Source organism: Cucumis melo, chromosome 10 (genome assembly GCF_025177605.1).
Source record: "Cucumis melo cultivar AY chromosome 10, USDA_Cmelo_AY_1.0, whole genome shotgun sequence".
Classification (NCBI taxonomy): domain Eukaryota; kingdom Viridiplantae; phylum Streptophyta; class Magnoliopsida; order Cucurbitales; family Cucurbitaceae; genus Cucumis; species Cucumis melo.
Genome location: NC_066866.1, coordinates 10,160,746 through 10,167,841, shown reverse-complemented (window position 1 = coordinate 10,167,841; position 7,096 = coordinate 10,160,746).

The following is a 7,096-nucleotide window of genomic DNA, read 5'->3' as shown; positions in this document are numbered from 1 at the left end:
CACGAAGAGGGAATTGAAAATTTTTGAATTTTTGAATTTTTTATTTCAAAATTTATTTAATGACACAAAGAATTTGTCGTTAATTAACAACACTTTAAATGTGTCAAGAAAAATTAAATTATGACAATAGAATTGTGTCAAGAAATAATGTGTCACTTCTATTTTCAACGACACATTTTACTCCTACCCTACCCCTTTTTTATTTTTAATGACACAATGTTTTGATTTGTAGTGTCGTTAAAACCCAAATTTTTACTAGTGATCATTTGACCATTAAAGTCAAAGTTAAACTTTGAACTTTTACCATTTTGTTAATCTTGACTAATTCTGACCTCTCGAGAATGAATCTAAATTCATTTTTCCAAAATTCAAATTACATTTGAATATAAAGCTGGTCAAAGTTTGACTTTTCAAAGTTAAAAGTCAACATTTTGACTTTTTACAACTTTCACCATTTCCATCAATTTTGAGCTTTCGAATATGAATCTGTATTCGTATTTTTAATATTAAAATTACATTTAAACATAAAGCTCTATAACCGATGGCTATATCACATATATTCGTTAGTTTCTCTCTCTACCTAATTCGAACAATTCAAATTATTCCATTATATTATTCTAAGTTAATTTCATATGAGCTAGCAGAATAACCTAATGGACCTATAGATCATGGACGTCAACAATCTGAGATTAACTGGCCAAACAATTTTAGATCGAGCTAATCAACATTCGTTAACTAACAGGTAATTCCATTAAAGTCTCGTAGTTGCACTCTCCTCACTATAGATATATTTATGTCCATCTTGATAGAGATTAAATGAGCATTGCAGAAGAAAGACCGAAATTTTACCCTAATTGCAATTAATTAACAATAAACTCTAAACCGAAATAAGATTAAATATAAGGTCTTTTTAAAGAAAAACTTATGTTTGAAGCTTCGGTTGATGCTTGAACCACCACTAGGGTTGACCTACTATCCTTCGGACTCAAAACCGGGTTGTGGAACCCGTTGGATGAAGGAAACCGGGAGAGAGAAAGAAGATGGAAGATAAATATGGAAAAAGGGTTGGACTTTTATTTTATAAAAATAGTAGCCCAATTTTGTTTTTAAGAAAAAATGCCAAGCCTTTTTCCTTGAGGCCCTAAGAGCCCAATTTATAGAGAACTTACATGCAATGTTGCATGTTCATGCAAACACATGGGTCAACAACATATAACCCACTAACCATTAGTGGGTTTAATGTCTTCATAGTTTACTAACACCTAGCCCCTAATGGATTATGATTAGTAAGTTAATCCTTGACAGGTTGTTTGTAAGCTTGGCTGGGTCGAAAAATATCGTTTTACCCCCAAGACTATATCTTTCTCCTTAAGTCTCACTGATCCACTATTGAACAATTGGTTTTAAGGTTCAACCTATAAACCGGATCCCTCTCATGCTAAAAAGATGGTGGGGCCCCTTTGTTCAAGACTTGAATTCAATCCTTAAGGGAATAACCTATCTACTAACCCTAAAGCGGGTAGGAGTAAATTTCATCTTGCACCCTATGTTCCCAACTATCCACCCAATCTTACCCCTAAAATGAAAGGCTTATTGGGCCAACGTTAATGAGTTGCCCTCACCTATGAAAATCTAAGGATAATCTCGTGTGAACAGGAGTTCACAGTTAGCTCCGGATTAAGATTAAGTTACCTAGGTCATCAATAATCGAAATAGTCAGTTTTAAATAGTAAATGATGTTATAACGTAAAAGTAACTATTTCACGGTTCTGTCTTATACAAACCTTTTACATAGAATGTCCCCACTTTCATGTCTCTACATGAACGATTCAGGATTACATTGTTTGTATTAACTACAAAGCAGGCCGCATCCATGGTATCTCTGAATAAGGTGCCCAACCTTTATTCATATACTATAGACTATTTAAGTTATTGACTCGAACTTAATCCATGTTTATGTCTCTATATAAAGTTCAAGTTTACTCAAAAATAGCCTTGGGATCTTAGTTTATTGGATCTAAGATTATAGTATTCAATTTCTCAATAACGACTCTATTGAATAGAAAATATAATGATTGCAAACTATGAGTTTTAGGACCTAAATTCTAACAAACTCCTACTTGGATCGAACTAAAACTCCTAGTGGGATAAAAATGTTTGAATTTAACCATAAGAGAGAATAATGCATATGAGTACAATAAACATACGAATATAATAAACTAGGGCACATGCCCAATAAGTTTCCCACTTGTCCTAATTTACAAACATCGTAGACCTAAATTCTGTAGGTGACCCTCAAACACTTTAGCCGTGAGAGCTTTTGTAAAAGGATCAACAATGTTTTGCTCGAAAGAAATCTGGGTCACTACAACGTCACCACGATATACAATTTTCTTGATAAGATGGTACCACGTTCGATATGCTTCCCCCGTTTATGGCTTCTAGATTCTTGTGAATTTGCAACTGCACCACTATTGTCAAAGTATAAAGTGATTGGCAGATGCATATTTGGAACAATTTCCAGATCTGTTAAGAATTTCCTTAGCCATACTGCTTCCTTTTTTGCTTCGCAAGCTGCTACATATTCAGCTTCCATTGTGGAGTCGGCTATACAAGTTTATTTTATGTTTTTCCATACTACTGCTCCTCCGTTTAGAGTGAATACTGATCCTGATGTAAACTTTCTAGCACCTTTATCCGTTTGAAAATCAGAATCAGTGTACCCAGTAAGGATCAGATTCTTAGTAACATACACGAGCATGTAGTCTTGTGTTCTTCTAAGATATTTTAGAATATTCTTAACGGCTGTCCAGTGATCACGTCAGGGATTGGACTGATACCTATTGACTATCCCTACTGAGTAGCAAATGTCAAGTTTAGTACATAACATTGCGTACATCAAACTTCCAACAGCGGAAGCATAGGGAATTTTCCTTATATCCTCAACTTCTTGAGGTGTCTTAGGGCATTGTTCCTTTGACAAATGAATTTCATATCTGTACGGTAGCAGACCCTTTTTGGAATTCTACATTTTATATCTAGACAACATGTTGTCAATATATAATGCTTGAGACATGGCTAGTCTTCAATTTTTACGGTTTCGAATAATTTGAATTCCAAGAACGTATTGTGCATCTCTCAAATCTTTCATTTGAAATTATGTAGTTAGCCATTTCTTGATATCAGTAAGATAACCTAAGTCATTCCCAATGAGTAGAATATCATCTACATATAATACTAAGAATGCTACAATGGAATTGACGACCTTTTTGTAAACACAAGGTTCGTCAACATTTTGTCAAAACCATAAGACTTGATTACAGTATCAAATCCTATATTTCAGGATCTAGATGCTTGCTTTAAACCATAAATGAATTTCTGAAGCTTACAAACCTTTTGTTCTTGACCCTTTTCTATAAACCCCTCTGGTTGAGCCATATAGATACTCTCCTCAAGATTTCCATTAAAAAAAGCTGTCTTGACATCCATCTGCCAAATTTCATAATCATAAAAGGTGGCGATGGATAAAAGTATTCTAATCGACTTAAGCATGGCAACAGGAGAGAATGTTTCTTCATATTCTACTCCTTCTCTTTGGGTTATAACCCTTTGCCACAAGTCGAGCCTTAAAAGTCTATACTTTACCGACTTAGTCTCATTTTCTCTTGTAGATCCATTTACAACCAATAGGTTTTATGTCCTTTGGTTGATCCACTAGAGTCTAGACAGAATTAAAGAACGTAGACTCTATTTTGAGGTCCATGGCTTTGATCTATTGGTCATGATCTATATCATTCATTGCCTGTTTATAGTTTAATGGATCATCTACGCTATCATCAGGTATGACAACTTGAGTTTCACTTAAACCTAAGTAGCGATCTGGCTAATGAAAAACTCTCCCACTACGTCGAGGCTCTCTCAACTCTTGAGAAGGATGTGTTTAACCAAATATCTTAGTTTTATTAACTTCTTTAGTGGATGAACTTGGTTTATCTGTAGCACTCATGGAAATCCCATTTAATACTAATATAGTTTAAGGGTGATGATCCCTGATGTGGTCTTCATCTAAGAATGTGGCGTTTGTTGATACAAATACTTTATTTTCTTGAGGATCGTAAAACAGACCACCTCTAGATTCCTTTGGATATTCTACGAATAGGCATAATTTTGAACGATGTTCCAATTTTTTAGGGTTTTACACCAACACGTGTGTCGGACATCCCCAAATTCTAAAGTGACGTAAACTTGTTTTACGCCTTTTCCATAGCTCATAAGGTGTTTCTGAAATACTTTTAGAAGGAACGTTGTTCAAAATATAGATAATTGTTTCTAAAGCATATCCCTAAAAGGAATCTGGCAACTGAGCAAAGCTCATCGTAAAGCGAACCATGTCCAACAAGGTTCGATTTCTTCTTTCTGATACACTGCTCTACTGAGGAGTACTAGATGCAGAGAGTTGCGACTGGATTCCATGTTCTATCAAATAGTCTTGGAATCGTAAGTCTAAATATTCTCCATTTCAATCTGATCGAAGTATTTTTATTGTTTTACCTAATTCATTCTCAACTTCAGCCTTATATTCTTTGAATTTTTCAAAAGAATTAGACTTGTGATGAATTAGGTAAACATGATTGTACCTCAAATAATCATCAAAAACTAATAAAATATTTGTACCCTCCCCGAGCTTTGACATTCATTGATCCACAGAGATCTGAATGTACGAGCTCTAAAGGTATTTTAGCTCTGAGACCTTTTCCAATAAAAGATAGGTAAAGAGTTATTTTCTAACTTACTTAGAAGTCCACTTTTAACTAATCTCCCAATCCTATTGAGATTTATGAGACCAAGTTTCAAGTGCCATAAATAGGCATTAAAAGAAACTTTTTGTCTTTTATTCTGAGTTTTGGCTGTTCTAAACATTTCAGTATTTAAGATAAAATTTGCTCGTGTTGATCTTAACTTATATAAGTTGTTTTCATGTATAGCATAATAGATTTGGATACCTTTATAGAAAATGAACGCTTCATTAATTTCAAAAGATATTCTATACGTGCTCCAAAATACAAGAAATAGATATTAAATTTCTTTTCATTTGTGGTACATACAAGACATTCTTAAGTATGATATATCTATTTCCAAAATATAACTTTAAATCTCCCACTGCTTTAGCTGAGACCATCTCTCCTGTTCCAACCTTGAGAGTGATCTCGCCTTTTGAAAGCCTTTTTCAAGAACTATTTTCTTGAAATGAGAAGTAAATATTGTCAGTGGCTCCTGAATCTAATATCCAGATTGAATTTTCACATTCTACTAAACATGTTTCAACAACTAGTAAATCATATTTATCTTGCGTTTCCTTCTCTGCCTTTTTCTCTGCAAGATACTTTGGGCAGTTTCTCAACCAGTGCCCATTTTAGCCATAATGGTAACACATACCTTTATCTGCAGCTTACTTTTCCTTGTTCTGTTTGGGAGTCTTCCCCTTTTCCTTCTTTTTTTTTATTTAAGGATTAGGTTTCGAGGGTCCAGCTTTGGTTTTAGAGGACGATCCTCTTGAAAATGTTCTTTTTGTGGTAGCAACATTTGCTTCCACTTGCTTTCCCTTACCTATGGTAAGGGTCTGGAATCTCTGGAGCTCGTTTATAAGAGTTATCAGATTAAACTCTATCTTGTTTAGAGACGCATTTGTTTGACATGGTATGAAGCTCTTCGGAAGAGACTCTAAGATAAAACTAACTTGATTAGCCTCGTTGATGGCACCACCATTTACTTCGGGGATGTTGAAGTGCATCATCATGTCCAGAACATGTTCTCTAATAGAGGTCCCCTCCTTCATACGCTTAGTGTAAATGTATTTGATTATCTCGTGTCTTAGGGACCATTCTGGTTGCCCAAACATTGCCCTTAATGAATCCATAATTTCTTTAGCAGTGGCTAAGGATTCATGTTTCTTTGCTAGAACATCAAATATGCTGGCAGGAATTTAGACACCGACTTTTTCATTAGTCTTTACCCATCGATCATATGCTTTCCAACTAGTTCGGTTAGTACTAAAGGCAAGGGTTTGAGGACATTTCTCAATTAAGAAAAATCTCAAATCGTCAACTACTAGTATCGTGTTAAGATTTGATTTTCAAGCCGCATAATTATCGCCATTAAGTTTTTTGGAAGCTAACAGTTGAACTATTGAGCTATTCATGCTGAAAAACAAACATATTCTCTTTAGAAATAAAACTATAATCCTTTATAAACCAATCTAATTTAGCAATTACTAATAATGTACGCTTCATTATTTATGTTTTGCAACGATATTTCAAAGGTTTAAAATAACCTCCACAAAAGGATAGTCGATTATTCCTCCTTTGAACTAATACAATCTTGTATAGATGCTAACTCTAGAATAGCATTTAGTTATCGCTTCTTTGATCGAGAATGTACTAAAAACTTAGTAATTCTTGTAAGTGTAACCCGCCATTTTCGGATCTCAGAGATCAGAATCAATACGCTCCCAAAAGTGGAAAGACTGAAAACTGATTTAAGAAAAACTATCGATCTTTGGAGTCGCGGTGTTTTGAATCCTATAATACAACCCTTCGAAGGAAACGTCGCTCCAGAGCAGACAAATAAACACATTATAGGAATCTTATGGTCCAACCTAATGGAAGAGACCGTGGGATGTGTTGTCACATATCCCTTATCCACTTACTATGAACTACTTGCCCTATTCACTTTGATCAAGATCCATGCAAACACTTTCCGAAGAGAGTCCGCTCTTATGCACGGCACAAAGCCCTGCATGGATCTCATGGTGTGAACTCTTAAGGACGCTAGAGCTAAAAGTACACTACTTCTCTCTAGCTGAAGTGTTCTATAATAATTTTAAGGGTATTTAAAACTTTAGGATTATATTTAGGTTAACTTAAACAAATCCTAAGTCTAGGTGAAACATCCAAGCATAACTTATTATACTAGATTTTAACCTACGATGTCTAAGTGATAAACCAATTTTATTACCTCACACCTCTCACACATATGCTCATGAAACTAGGTTAACTAGGCTCAAGAACTGATTACGATCTCTAGGTAGGAGATGTTC